Source organism: Ursus americanus, chromosome 6 (genome assembly GCF_024610735.1).
Source record: "Ursus americanus isolate L20-20 chromosome 6, mUrsAme1.1.p, whole genome shotgun sequence".
In the NCBI taxonomy this organism is placed as follows: domain Eukaryota; kingdom Metazoa; phylum Chordata; class Mammalia; order Carnivora; family Ursidae; genus Ursus; species Ursus americanus.
The window spans coordinates 70,777,614-70,792,996 of record NC_142132.1 but is presented as its reverse complement, the minus strand read 5'-3'; the positions used below and the strand labels follow the sequence as shown (position 1 = coordinate 70,792,996).

General features: G+C 51.9%; 1 protein-coding gene across 3 annotated transcripts in view; it reads left to right on the top strand.

Moving 5' to 3' along the window:
* The window catches only part of LOC123783036 (uncharacterized), a 244,411-nt gene extending 230,252 nt beyond the window's left edge, over positions 1-14,159 (top strand). For 2 of the 3 annotated variants that reach the window (XR_015724868.1, XR_015724867.1), the window contains 2 exons: positions 8,935-9,080; positions 9,254-14,159. The gene's annotated coding sequence lies outside the window, so the exon portion shown is untranslated. Of the gene's footprint in view, positions 1-6,328; positions 7,118-8,309; positions 8,445-8,934; positions 9,081-9,253 lie in introns of those variants that run through there. The other variant, XR_006777105.2, reaches the window with a different exon arrangement.
* Positions 14,160-15,383: the final 1,224 nt, after the last annotated feature.

Here is a 15,383-nt window from a genome sequence, read left to right as displayed (position 1 = left end):
TCATTCCATTCACACATGAGGATAGCGATACCCACCTCACAGGACTGTGGCGAGTTGTGGGGGAGCTGGGGTCTGATGTACAGGAAGCCTGAAACTACTACTGTTAACTCCAGCGTCAATGAGCCACCCGCTGGAGTTCAGCTATGTCAGGCCGTGTGGGTAAAATTTACACTTGTGGATAAGCATCGAAACATTCAAGCTCAGAACAAAGATGCAGTCAGGTCCCATGGGCCCAGCTCAGAGGCGTCTCCCAGAGTTCCCCCTTGAAACGAACCCTGCGTGCTCTCCAACCAATCCTCACAGCACCGTGACTCAGTTTCCCTGATAAAAGGGGGATACAATGACAGTTCTAAACTTGTTTGCAAAACATGTTGAGAGCCTTGAAATAAAGGTGGTGTTTAGTGTGAGTTCAAAGAGTTATGTGATTATTTTATTGCCCCTTTTATTCCTGAGATTTTTCTGTTTGCCTGGCTTACAAACCCAAGCCAGAGCCATAAAATCACTTTTATGCAAGCGCCTTTCACACACATCACGTACCAACTGCACATTTCAATCAACGCATAAAGCGCCCGGGAGGGTGAGGGCGGAGACAAGCAGAACGAGAGCACCAGCAGTCTCTGCCTGATTGAGGCCAGTACTACACACTGTCACTGGAACTTTGTTTTGTAGCCGACCACAGGGCCCTGAATTGGAGTAGCTTGCACATGTTGGATCTGTTAGTTAGGGTGGCCCCAAACACCAAATCAATTGTTTCTCAAACCATTGTTCTTTCTTGTGGGGTCAGCCTATGACTCACCACATTCTTTCCGGAGCCCCATGCCCCCCGAAGCAGAGGATGAAAGAAGCTTCGAGCTGGTGTAACTGACCCAGGGTGGGAATCCCTTCTACAGGGCCCCAGGCGGGCCGTGGCACGGCCTTTGCTGGCAAACCCGGGGCCCACCCTCCCTGTTTGGGGAGGCATCCCATTCTATCGTTGGGTGGATTTGGTCATAAAATGCTCTTCCTAAAGGTGAACAGACATGTTGGCTGTGCTCAGGTGAGTCCCAGGGAGTGCTGGTTTCCCACGCTGGCCATGGAGACTGGCAGCAGGAAAGGCTCAGAAAGCTCTGGTGGTCCCGGGCACCTGTGAGCTCTTGAGCAGGAAGAGAAGACACGCCGGACCCAAGGGTTATGTCTGTTTAGGTTCCTTCTCTGCTTGGTTTTACAGACCATGGCAAGTGACAGCCCATTTAGATGAGTCAAAGCTTAGGATTCATTTATACAGATTGACTCTTCAGGGACAGCCTTTTTGTTGCCCTTCTCCTTCCGTTCCTTCCACTTCCGGTCCAGGCGAGGAACTACCGGCCACCATATTATGCAAGAACAGGGAAGTCTCTTCGGCCTCTGGCTACATCAGCAGGAGCCTAAAGTGAATGATCTATTTCTCAAATTCACTGAGTAAATCATTTATTCACTTGCCATTCAATAAACCCCTACTGTGTAAACAGCCCTTCCCAAGACAAGTGTGTTCAGATCCTTAGGCTTGAGACACTTACATACTCCTTAGGGAGATGGGAAATTTTACCTGGACAGGCTTGCTGTACACCTCACTCCAGGACATCCCATCCTGGGCACTGGAGCAGTGGTCTTTGGGGTCTCTATTCTGTTTCCTTCCATTGGTCTCTCTCTCTTTCTCTCTCTCTCTCTCACAGACACAGATACACACATACACACACACACTGGAAAACAATTTGTTTTACGTGGCAGCCACCTTACTTCCTGGACCATGGAGAATGAGAGCAAAATGTGAGCAGGTGTGAGGGTGCCAGGCAAACAGCCTGATTCTGAGGGAGATCCAAGTCAGAGACAGCTGGTTCTGGAGTCAAACAGGGGCGTCCCAAATCCTGGGTTGGTGGTTGGAAGGTTTGTAGAGAGCCCATGAAAAATGCTCTGTAAATTTTTATGGAATAAATGAATAAGTGAATGGTTGCATGAATGTGGACTCCACCCCTGTCTCCACATGGTCCCAAAGTATTACTCATCTTCGTTTTCACTCTTCTGTGCTAAACGTTTTAGTCTAGATGGTTCAGGGAAAGGGATTTTTGAAACCAAACAATTCTAGAGATAGCTCTTGCCAGCTGTCAGCCCTGGGTACACCCTTAGACACTTTTCTTCAGAGAGGTGTTATAGAGCAGAGAATTCTAGAACCAAGGTCCTGTGGGCTTCTCTCTCTTTTAATCTCTCAACAAAGACAGGCAGAGGAATTTATTATAATCCACTTAGGTCAATAGGTGGCCAAGAAAATCCAGTGGTGAGTGAGTGCACTCGTGTTTAGGTAGACCCTTCTAATGCGGACCCAGGGCACTTGGGGAAAATTTATATTCATAGCATCCAGTGAGGACAGGAATTACCATCCCATTTAACAGATGAAAATCGAAGGCTTTCATTCCTGGAGCAAGTCAGGAACCCAGAGTTCAGGAGAGAAGCCATCTCTCTCTGCCCACATAAGTGGATGAGTTACTGTATGAATGTCTGCTGTCACATGCTCTGGGGCTATGCCTCCCGAAGTCAGCCTTCCCTGGCCAGTGCTCCTGCAGGAGCTGCATGGAGGGGATGGGTCCAAAGGCATTCATATCTTTGCCCATGTCTTTCTAAGTGTCTGGGAGGGGAGGAGGGTGACTCTCCCACCAGTGCGCCCTCCAAGCATCGTGCCACCACTGTCCAGAGCCTCCGGACCGTCCATGATTATCACACAGTCTTTGTCCTCGTTGTCATCCTCTCGGGCCACCAAGTCATACCCCCAGTGAGGACCGCATCTAGGTCACTCTTCCGCTCTGTGTGTCCTGAGCAGTCTTATTGCCATTCGCAGTTCAGCCACTCCCTGTCCTCCTGCCTTTTCTTGGTCATACAGGTGGCTGTGCCTTGGACCTTAAGGTCACTCAGAACTGTCTCAATTCAAAAATTCTGGACTCAGAGGACTCCCTCTCTGACTACAGACTTTCACTGCTGCTGCCACTTGCCAGGAACTCTCTCTGGTCTCGTTCACCTCCCTCTCCACTCTACACCATGTTCAGTCCGTTTTACGACTGCTCCTTAAGCACGTGGAACACTTCCCACGTCTCCTTGATTCTTTGCCGAACATCATCCCAGCCTTGGCTCTAATTGCTCCAAGACGTAACTGCAACCAGTCATATTTCCTGAGCTTTAAACCCTGATGTCCAAACTGCCCACTGGACACACAGCTCCACTGGGACATTTCATGAGCACTGAAAGCTTAACACATTGAAAATGAATTCATTGTTTTCTCACCAAACTTGTTCTTTTTTTTTTTTTTAAGATTTATTTATTTATTTGAGAGAGAGAGAAAGAAAGAGAGCAAGTAGGGGGCAGAGCAGAGAGAGAAGGGAGAGAGAATCTCAGGCAGACTCTGGGCTGAGCGTAGAACCCGACGTGGGGCTTGATCTCATGACCCTGAGATCATGCATGACCTGAGCAGAAATCAAAAGCCAGTCACTCAACCTACTGAGCCCCTCAGGAGACCCCCCACCCTCAAACATGCTCTTCTTCCATGTTCCCTTTCTGACCATGATGGTGCCACCACCCACCCAGGAGGTCATTCAAACCCAGGACTGGGCATCGTCCTTGACAAGCTTATCTCCCTTGGCCCCCCTCCAGTTGGCTGTCCAGGGACGTCTCAGTTTGACCATTTCTGTCTCTCCACTGTCTTCTGTGGCTCTTCGTGGTCCAGGCCACAAGTCTTCCTCACTGGGATCATGTCAACCTCCCCTGAGCTTGTCTCAGTCTCTAGGCTTCTCCCCTCCAACTCCACATCCACACTGCAGCAAGAGAGATGCTTCTAGAACACAGATGTGATCATTCTCCTCAAACCTTGCAGGGGCTCCCTGTGGCCTTGGGATAAAATTCACATGCTGCTAGGTCCCTGTCCTCCTCCCGCTCCCTCTGCAGTCTGGCCTCTCCCTGCACTCCGGTCTCACCAAACCACTTCCTGTCCCTTCTGTGCTTTTGGCTCTGCTGCCTGGGAACTTTGTACACGCTGTTCCCTCTGCCTGAAATGTGACCCCCTTCCCCGTCTCGCCCTCATCCACTCTGGCTTGGCTAACCCTGTACTCTCTGCGGTCTCAGCCCAGAAGTCACCTTCCCAGGAAAGGCCTTCCTGACCCTTAAATCCAGGGCACATTCCCCACCTGGGTTCCCACAGCACCGTGTCACCCCCACCAGAACCCCAGCATTGCCATCTAGCTGACAGCCAATGCGTTCTAAGCACTTGTTCCGTGTTAGGCTGTTTCTCTAGGCTTTACTCACAATCATGTGCAATCGTCACTATAGCCCTATGAAGAAGATGTCATTATTATCCCATTTTACAGATGAGGAAACAAAGGGGAGAGTGGTCACACACACACACACACACGTTTAGTAAGTGGCGGGAATGGGAATCGAGGCAGTTGGACTCCTGATGCTACACCACGGGGATCCTTGATTCTAGCTGCACATTGGCCTTTAAAAAACACGCTTGCTTGTGCCCTGTCCTAAGGGATATTTCGGTGGTGGTGGTGAACAGTTGGCAGGAGTCTGTCATTCTAAAACTCTCCAAAGGTGTATTTGATGTGCAGGACCAAGCCCCGTTATGCCGCATGGCAGCCACCTGTTTCGCTGTCTTGGGTCTGCGATGAGCTTCGTGAGGACAGGGAACATTATCTCTGACTCTCCAGGCCCCCTCAGTGCCTAGAATAGCGCCCGGCCCACAGTCATCCTTCAAGATGTGTTCAAGGAGTAAATCAATCGCTTTTACTCTGGGCTGTCTGGCATCCTCGAATGCTAGAAAGAGCCAGGTAACCTGGCTCACTGGGCCCATAAGTTCACGGCTGCTGTCCTTGGCCCCCTCATGGCTTGACTCCTTTCCAGGAGTTGTGGAAGTTTCCCCACGGTCTATGAACCCTCCCCCTTCCCTGCCATGCTCTCAGCAGATGGCCCGGACCCCGTGCTCATGAGACCAAGATCACCGTAGCAAGATCCGCTCACCCCCCACTGCTGCTCCCCAAAAGTTTTGGGATCTTCACTCCTTGATCCTTTTCCTTTTAGGGCACAGAAGGTGGAGGCTTCCTTCTGCCTGCAGCTCCCCTCCCCAGCCTGAGCCCCTGGGGTGACATAGTCCCAATTCCCAGCTGGCACCCTCCATCACTTGCTGTCTTGGGAACCTGCGAGCTCTCTCCCCTCTGACTTCTCCGCTATTCCCCCACACCGAATGCATCTGCCTTCCATGCCCCACGCTCACGGCCTGGGCCACCCTGGTGGCCTCACAGCTGACCCGCTCGTTCTCGTCTTTCAGCCCTGTCCCCCCCATGTCACTGTAGTAATTCCACATCCCTCGCCAACGTTCCAGTGGGCAGAGCAAATGCAGTGGAGCATGTGAGCTCACAGATTAGGCCTGAACTTCTCTTTAAAACACCATCTCCTTCCTCCTCTCCTCTCTGCTCCAGTTAGATCTCTTCCTTAAACATTTCCTGCCATTCCTCTGTCTCCCCGTCAAAGCTTCATCCAGCCTCGGAGCCCAGCTCGATGCAGCAACCTGAGCTCCATGACCAGTCTAGCAGGAGGGCCTCTTTTCTTTGCATTTGGCCCGCAGCTCGGTGGTGTGTGCTGCTTTTCCAGCACTCTCCGTAGATTGTCTTCCCTCCTTAATGGGCTATAAGCCCTTTGAGGGCAGGATCTGGCCCTTCTCCCCTGCAAGCGCTTCATGCTAGCTTTGCACAGAGAGAACGCTCCCTCTGCATGGTGGTCACAGAAGGACACCAGCTCTCGCCAGCTCCTCTTGGCCCAGCACGGACTCACACCGCCACCAGCCACCTGGAAGCTAGCTGTCTGTACAAAGCAGGAGTTTTGCCCCTGTGTTTTCCCGAGTCCTGGGCAAGTATGCTGGGGAAACACTCCTGGCTGCATGGTTCCTGGGATAACAGCCTGGCCGCAAGAAACTGAGGCTACTGCTCTCGTCTCCAGGGCAGGGAATGGGCAGCCCCTCCTCCAGGCACTGCCGCCCTGGGGCCCAGCAGGGTGATTCAGGGCAGGGACCAGGGCGCTGGCCAGGGTGGCCCCTTTCCGCGTGGGCGCTCCTGGTCCCCTCACTTTCTTCCAGAGAGAGCTCCCCGCGCTCCTCTCCTTCTTCCTGGAGAGGCTTGAAGAAGGAATCACACAGGGGACAGACTCAGGTGTGGGAGGCTGGAGCGAAAAAGCCAATAAAAGCGCCTTTATTTGTACTGTTCCCGTGCTTGATATCTTGTTAGGCCCTACTCCATTTCCTTGGAGCAATGAGACAAGGAAAACAATTAAAAAAAAAAAAAAGCCCTGCTCTAAGTATGCATGAACTTTATGGCCTCCCTCTGCTCCTTGTCCTCCTCCTTCCCCACCAGGGTTGCCTGTGAATTCCTCTCCCAGACTTCGTGTTTTCCATCCTAACGTTTATGGCATTTCCCTCGATTAATGGCTAACACATTCATTTTCTCCCCACCGCCCCCATTATCAAAGAGCGCTTGAATAACGATTAACTCTCCGGTTAACAGAAACGTGTTAATCATCTACAAGCCCTTGGGCAGGGAAATTATTCTTTGTAACCTTGTCCCAATGGCGGGAGAGCCCCTGTCCCCTGGCAGCTGACCTTCAACCAAACCCGGGTCTAGAAGCTGGCAAAACCCAGACAGTGAGGGTGTTACGAGGGCTATTATTAGTCAGCCAAGGTCATAAAGCGCTGAGTGGGGGTGACACTGGTGCTCTTTGGCCCAGGCCTGGAGGACGCCTTTCAATCCAGCCACCCTTGCTCCAGGACCCTATAGTGAGACCAGGCTGCACCTCTTTTTTTTTTTCCCCCAAATTGTTTTGCAAGCGAGGGCTAATCTATTGCACATTCTTTGTTGCTGGGAGACTCAGAGTGGCTGTACAGGCTGTTCTTTCTTGGAGCCATAGTTCAAAAGTGCTCCTGACCCAAACCCACACGTGTTGTACCCCTGCCCTCCCTTGTGCGGGGCTGGAACAGCCGCTAGGAAGCTTCTCCCCGCTGCCGCTCCAAGTGCCCGGGATCCACCCGCCAGACCCAGCGGCTGGGAGGGTGACCTCCTTCTGAAGTTAGGTGGGTGGCGCCTTTCCAGGGCAGGGGAGGCAGGAGCTGGAGGACAGGAGGGGGAAAGGGAGCAGGGAGGCTCCGGGGAGCCCCCTCCCCACCCCAGGAGAAGGGCAGAAGCAGCTGAGCCCAGCTCAACATCTGGAGCAGGACCGGCGTGCCCAAGGACGAGGGAGCCACCTTGGAGAAAACGCCCCCTTCATTCACAAAGCGGATCTGTTGCAGAGGGGAGGCCAGGGGGAAGGAGGGCGGTCGTCCAAGTTCCTGCTGGGTTGGCTGGCTCTCCCTCTTCTGCGGCACCCCACCCCCTCTTCTTAAATAAGACCCAGGCGCAGGGGAGAGGCCGATCTGCAGCGAGAGGACGCAGGCACGCCAGACTTATTAGGAAAGATGTAGTGGGGTCTTGGCAAGCGCGGGCGCCTCGGCTCCCAGCGTCCCCGCGCGTCTGGTTACGGTCAGGCGCTGCGCTCCTGGGCCCGGGCCCGCGGCCGCTCGCCGAGCCTGCACCGCTCCGGATCCAAACATTTCCACATTAGGCAGCCTCCCCGCGCTCTGCGGCCCTGGCAGTGACCTCGGGTGACCTCCGCGGCCCGGCTCAGAGCCAAGCCTCCCCCACAGGTGCACTGGCTGTTTTCTGGGTCACCCTTGTGATCGGGTGTCCAGGCACTTGGCAAAATTTAGCAAACGTTCTCCGGTGCTCGGTTTCGCCTTTACGCTATTTACACAGACACTCCCGGGAGCGTGTGAGAGGAGCTTGCTGCCTCTTGCCAGGCACCGATGATAGCGCCCAGCCAGGTTCACTGGCTCCTGGAAAATGTTGGATGACTTCACCTCCCTTTGCATCCCTAGCCCCCTCTCTTGAGGCTGGTCTGACTTCCCTTTTGGACTCAAAATTCTGAGCAGAAGCTATTATTCCACACACACACGCACACACGCACACACACACACACACACACACACACATCTCGATTTGTGCAGCCATATATGGTAACCACCAGCCGCCAGTGGCTCTGGGGCACTGGAAACCGGGCTAAGCCAGACTGGGGCTGTGCTGTCCGTGTCCATGACGCCAGAGAATTCGAGGCTTACCTTAAAAAAGAATGTAGAATATGACATGTGTTGAAATGATGATAATTTGGATAAAGTGGGTTAAATATGTTATGAAAATACATTCTACCGGTTTCTTTTTACTTTTTAACAGAGCTGCTAAAAACTGTCACATGCGTGGCTTGCACTGTGCAGCAGTGGGACAGCGCCACTCTAGACTGTCCCTGCAACCACCGGTTCTGTCCACGCATCCTAGGCCTGCATTTCCCTGACTGCAGGGTCCTTCCAGGTGGGGCTCTCCTGCTACCTTCCCTTTCTCCTCCTTCCTCCTTCCTGCCTCCCTCTTTGCAAAACTTCTAAGTCAAGTTGCGGGATCCAGGCCCAGAGTCTCGTAACCTGGCGGACTCCGGGATGGAGCCTCCTCTGGCCATCACTGCCCCTGCACGTGCCACCCGAGGCCTTCTCCCACTGCTTGGGGGTCAGGAGGCTGTGTCCTTCCTGAGGGCAGTCGGCACCAAACGTGGGTGAACAGCCCTAAGGCGTAGAGCAGTTGGAATCCGGTTTGGTTTACTTCTGTGTTTCAAGAGGCATAGAACGAGGAGCCTCGGTCATGACGGTTTGATTGCAGATATCAGCACTCGAAAGAAAGTGCCCACGAGTCTGGGCTTCAGACCTGCTTCGTACAAGGCAAAAGAAACTCTTAGAAGTTCTTATTTTATTAAGAGCACTAGGATTTTATTCAAATAAAATGTCATGTATCACAATTTCTTTTGTTCTAGTATGAAACGTTCATGGGAAGTCCAAATGGTGTGAAGTAGAAATGTCAGCATCTGCGGCTATTGTCTGGCACAGTACATGTGTCCCTGTGGCTGTTCGAACTTGCTAGTCCGAATTCAGATGTGACATAAATCCAACATGCTCTTGGGTATGAAAAAAAAACAATGAAAAAAAAACAATGTAAAATATCTCACTAATGATTTTTATATTTATAGTAAATATTTTTATATTTTATATTTTGTCAACTGAGTTATATCATTTAAAATTAGTCTTACTCATTGCTTTTTAAAAATAAAAAGATTTTATTTATTTATTTTACAGAGAAAGTGAGAGACGGAGCATGAGAATGAGCAGGGGGCGAGGAGGCAGAGGGAGAGGAAGAAGCAGGCTCTCTGCTGAACAGGGAGCCCGATGTGGGGCTCGGTCCCAGAACCCTGAGATCGTGATCTGAGCTGAAGGCAGACACTTCACCGACTGAGCCCCCCAGGTGCCCCTGTTCCTTTTTTTAAACATAGATACTAGAAAATTGGGAATGACTAATGTGGCTAACACTGTATTTCTATGGGTCAGTGCTGCTCTAAGGGAACGATGCCTTATTTATTTTGAGACATTTACAGATACAGGTGAGCATCTCAGCCAGGTTTATCATCGCTTTGGAGCCTGGGAACTTGGACCCTGAGTCTTCCAGCCATGTAGCAAAACAGACATCCAGTTCTGTAGGTTTGAATTCTGGTTCCCAGAGCCAGATGTTGCCCGGAGGACCCACCTTGACTTACCGTCTCTGGAAACGGCCCCGCTGGCCCTCTGGGAAACTCCCAGGTCCTGCAGAGACTTGTCAGGTAGTAATTACAGGTGTGCGAAGACCCTCCTGTTTCATACACTTAGTCATAATGATTTACGTTTACCAGGCACCAAAGGTGTGCTGGGAGATTAGCTGAACAGAGAGAAGACGCGGCAGGCAGATCACCTTGAAGTTGACCTGTCAGCCAGATTTCACAGCACCTGCCTGTTCTAGCCCGGGGGGCTGCGATTTATTCTTTGGGAAATTGCAAATTCTGCCTGTAGGCCACAATCCAAATCTTTGCTTCTCTCTCCCAGGTTCTGGAAGACAGGATGGAGGCATCTGTAGGGCAGGGGAATTTTTTTCCAGGGAGTTTTCCACCTGAATTAGCTTTTATGATACCTTCAAGCAGTCTCTAAGAATTTGGTCTTTTAACACACACATACACGCACATACATATGTAAACATTCAAATCCACATCAGAATGTACTTGTTCTTTGGCCCCCTGGAGATGGCTGCCAAATCATCTGCTCCCCTTCCCAAGCCTCCCGGAGCAGGGACCCCTGGATTGGAGGCAGTGGGAAGAATCCTGGAGAATCAGGTGTTCCTGCCCGTTTGCACGACCTGGGCACTGTGCCTGCCCGCCCCACACGCCGAACGCTGCCGGGAAGGACAGAAGCAACATTCATTAAAGGGGAGGAAAAATTAGGCCCTTTTCATTAAGGTCAGAAGATTTTTGAGGTTGGATCAGTTGTCCAGGTGCATGACCAATTTTCTTGGCTCCTTGGAAGCAGCAAAGTATTTGAAAAATACTGGCGCCCTTAGTCTTATAAGTAAAAACCCATTTATCTTGGAAATTAAAAAAAAAAAAGTGCTGGCGATGGAAATTTTCAGATGAGATGCATTTCTTCGCGCCTGAATGTCTTGAATGCCTGCTGGATTTGTCTCCCTGCTAAGCTACTCACACTTGCAAATCTGTGTTTTCAAGGTGAGGAGCTGAAAGTAAAAATGGCTGTAAGATGTATTTCTGGGAGGGCTGAAAACAGGAAACAAATTGGAACCATGGCATGTGGACAGGGATACTGGGTTCAGGGAGGATGTTTGCTTATTTGGACAGAGAGCAAGCGTCCCATCCCACCCCTGCTGGGAGCTCGACACTTTAACCACCCCTGGAAACCAAGGTTCTCTTTGGGACGCGGTGGGACTGTGTTATTTTTTTTTTTTTCGGCTTAGATTGTTTTTATATGGTTACCTTCACTACTCCTTTCTGTTTGGGGCTATTTTCATATTTTTTTAAATTTAAAAAGCCCCAGAACATCTTGATTTTTGAAAAGGCACATTCACCCAAATAAGGCGCCAAGAGCATAAACAAGGTGGCCTCAATATTTTGTGTGGCAACAGCCAGTGTCCCCAGGATGCACAGAAGAGCTTGAGAGCAAAGAAGGAAGGAAAAGGCTCAGTCCTTGCCCCCTAGGTGTTTAAACACCTCCAGTCCCCTCCTCTGACCTTGTTTACCAACTTTCCCTTCTGTAGTTTTGGCGGGAGAGAACGCAGGTTGCAGAAGAAGGGGATACTGGGTTATGTGGCTTATGAAGGCTCAGGGTGCACTTGGGGTGGAGGAGGAAGGAATGGGGGATGGAGAGTTGCCTGGGGGGGGTGTCCAGCGACCTGAGGGTGAGTGAGGTCAGCGCAGGTCCCTCCGTGCCCTCCGAGGCTTGTGGGGTTGCTGCCATCAGCCCCTGGGCGAGATCACAGAGCTGTGTCAGTCTGTCTCATAGGAGGGACATCAGAGGACATTCCGGGAAGCTCTTCATCACCTCTGAGACTCATTGAACAGTTTCACTGTCCAGAGAAATCCGAAAGATGCTCACACAGTCTGCCCCGCGGCACGGGAGACTACTGGGCTGGCTCAGCCTTGGGGGCCACCTTGGTCACCCAACATCACTACCCTTCCCCGAGTTGTCTCTCTTCCCTCCCTTCCCATCCCCTGACTTCCCTGGGTCCCGGAGTCCGGTGTTGAGGGGGAAGGGACAGCCCGAGCTCTAGCTCGACACTCACGGCTGCCGACCCAGAAGGCTGTGCTCGGCCATCTCCGCCGGCCTCTCAGGCCTCAGGTGCCAGGGTCGGAAGCAGATTGTCCAAGAAGCCCGGTGATGTGCAATCCAGACATCAGCCACCTCTCATTCCGTGGACATGGAGGCTGAGACACACCCAGGTTAAGGGGCTTGTCTGGAGCCATTTTGCCCATTGGCCCGAGAGGCAGAGCTGGCACCCGGGTTTTCTGACTCTCTGTATGCTCTCCCAAACTTCCCCAGGGGGAATGTTCTACCAGGCCATTCTCTTCACTGCCAGCGGATAATAGGTGTGGTTTCGTAGGGAACTGATGCAGACACGCTTGAGCACGAGAGGAGTCACCGAGGCTGGCCCCTGGTCTGCATGGCCTCTGCGTGTCACCGCGTTTCCTCGAGACTCTGCTTCTGACCTGGGTGACCACTCATGCTGAGGAGCAGAGGAGGTGACCTGGTGGAGTGTTCTGGACCAGGACTCAGGCAGTACCGTACCGGGGCCAGCTGTGGCAGGCTGGCCAGAGCCAACCGTCAACGATTCGGGAATCTTGTGAGTCACTTGACTGTTGACAGCGTGAACGCGGCTCTGGGGAGAGGACTGGCACCACGGAAATTGGCAAATGCGACAAATCGGGGTTTCATCTTCCCTCACCAATTAGCTGGTTTACCAGCTCACCGCTGATTTGGAAGTAAGACCCTGCTTAGGGCAGGGAGCTACTTTCAGGCAAGATACTTAGTGCAATTAAAAAATGGGAGGTGTGCAAAGGAGACCATCAAATCTGGAAAAACTACTGCCTATCGTACGAGAGGCATCACTGAGGCATCTTGCACTGGACTGAGACGAGCTCCAGGGGACAGCAGGGCTACCCAGCTTGATGAGAGACGGTGAGGCCTGGGTGAGACTCTGGCGGCCATCTCGGGACAGCTTCCCCAGGGTCACCTACGAGCCACTGAACTGAACGTGTCACTCTGTGTCGGGGCAGAAACCTGGTGAAGGGCAGGCCCCGTCTGTCACTGCCTCGCCTTCCCCCCGCTCACCCTACCTAGTACATCAGCAAATGCTATCGATCCATCTCCAGTCCACACCTGATGGTGCCCCCTGCTCCTTACTGCGGCCGCTATCCAAGTGCAGGGCCCTGTCCCCTCTCTCCTAAGCTGTCCCCTTCCCTGCATTCTTGCCCACCTCGAGTTACTGTCAACACAGCAGCAAAAGTGATGGGGGCATGGAGGAGGAGGAGGAGAAGAAGGAAGAAGAGGAGGAAGAGAAAAGGAGAAGAGGAAGAGAAGGAGAAAAAAAGGAGAAGAAGAAAGAGGAGGAGGAGATAAGAAGAAGTGGAAGGGAAGAAGAGGAAGAGGAGGAGGAGAAGGAGGAAGAACAGGAGGAGGAGAAAAAGAGGAAGAGCAGGATGAAGAGGGAGAAAGGAAGGGGAAGGGGGAAAAGAGGAAGACGAGAAGGCAGAGGGGAAAAAGGAGAAGGAGAATTTATTATGTCATCCCTCCCTGGGCTTCATCAAAACCCTTCCATAGCTTCCCATTGTACTTAGAATCGAGCAAAACTCTGCATGACCTGGAGCCTGCCCCCTCTCCAGCCCCTCTTGCTCTATGCTCCTGTATGCTCACATCACTCTTGCCACACTGGTCTTCTTCCAGTTTCTTGAACACCGGCCTCATGACCTTTGCATCCACTCTTCCTGCCTCCAGGACTATTTCCTGAGTCATCCCACGGCTCCTTCATTTCCCTTAGGTCTCAGCTTGAGTGCACTGTTCTTAGAGGGAGAGTTCCCACTCACCTGCTGGAGCCCCTGGAGGGCTAGCAAGAGGCTTTGCACACAGAACTGGTGAGAACCAAACAGTGTGGGACTTCTGGGAGAAAGGAACCGTATGAGTTCAAAATGTTCCTGTTAAATTTGCCAACGCGGTAAACCTTAGAACAATACTGCTTGAAAGTCTTATTTGCTGACTATGCAGTTCTGTATCCATTTGGGCAGAGGCCTGGGAAGGGGGCCAGTGAACGAGGGGACGTGGGGGGCAATGAGGGTGCAGGAGCCATGTTCAAGCCACGCACACTCCCAGATGCTCCAGTCCTGTCCGGCCTCTGGTTTGTTATTGGAACTAGCACTGATGAATCACGTTAAACAGATCCGAAGCAAAACTCACAATTTGTTTTTCTTGAAATGGTCCTGAGAGGTGCTTTCCAAGAAACAAGAAAAAAAAATGAACTCACGGTGACTTTGAGTCCACTGAGGGGCAGTCAGTGGTTCATTCCCAAGGGCAGAGCCTTTCCCTGTTGGCCAGTGTAGGGGCAGTGATGGAATGGGCCACAGCCTGGGAGGTAGAAGTGCTTTGCCATTGCTCTAGCAGGGTTTTCAGTGAGTGCTTATGGGGCCCTGGGGGTAGGGGCTGGGGAAGGGGTACATTCAGTTTCTGAGGCTGCCAGAACAAATGACCACACAGCACGTGGCTTAAAGCAATGCAGACATATTCGCTGACAGTTCTGGAGTCTAGCAATCTGAAATCAAGGTGTTACAGAGCCACGCTCCTTGCCTAAACTCTAGGGGAGAGCCCTTCCTTGCGTCTTTCAGGAGGTGGCTAGAAATCCTCGGCATTCCTGGGCTGGTAGCTCCATTGGTCCAATCTCCGCCTTCATTGGCACATGGCATTTGTCCCTCTGTCCCTGTCTGTGTCTTAGAGGGAGTGTGTCCAATGTCTTCATAAGAGAGTGTCCAAATGTCTTCATAAGGACTCCAGCCACTGGGTTTAGGGCCCACCCTACTCCAGCAGGATCTCATCTTAACTTGCTTACAGCTGCAAAGACCTCATTGCCAAATAAGGGCCCATTCACAGGGAGTGGGGTAAGGACGTCCACATCTCTTTCTGGGGGACACAATTCAACCCACACAGGAGGGGTCCCCTCGCTCCTATGCAGGTAGTCACATCACATGCGCGTTTCACAAACATGCAGAGCCGATGAGAAAACATCACCTCCAACTGAGTAAGACGTGACTTCCAGGTGCGGGATGTGCAATTTACAAAAACATTTTGAGGTTTGGAGTGAGAGCCTGCTGGAAGTTAGGGAGCCTCCTTCCTTCAAAGATTTCCAAATACATGTTACCCAGGTCCCTGTGGCAAGCTGAATAATGGCCCCCCAGGAGGTGTCTATGTCCTGATCCCTGGAACCTGTGTCACTTTACATGGTAAAAGGGACTTGGCAGATGGGATTAAGTTAAGGATTTTGAAATGAGGAGATGATTATCCTCTGGATTATCCGAGCGGGTCCAATGTTGTCACGAGGGTCCATATAAGAGGGAGGCAGGGGGGCTCAGAATCTGAGAAGGAGACGTGACCGCAGGTGCAGAGGTTAGAGTTGGAGGGGTTTGGAGATGCTACACTGCGGGCTTAGAAGGTGGAGGGAGGGACAAGCGGCCAGGAACGTGAGCAGCCTTCAGAACCTGAAAATGCAAGGAAGTGGACTCTCCCCTCAGAGCCTCCAGAAGGAACCGGCCCTTGCTGACGCCTTGATCCTACCCCGGTGAGACTGATTTTTCACTTCAGATAAATGGATTTATCTTGTTTTAAGTTTGTAGAAATGTGTCACAGCAGCAAC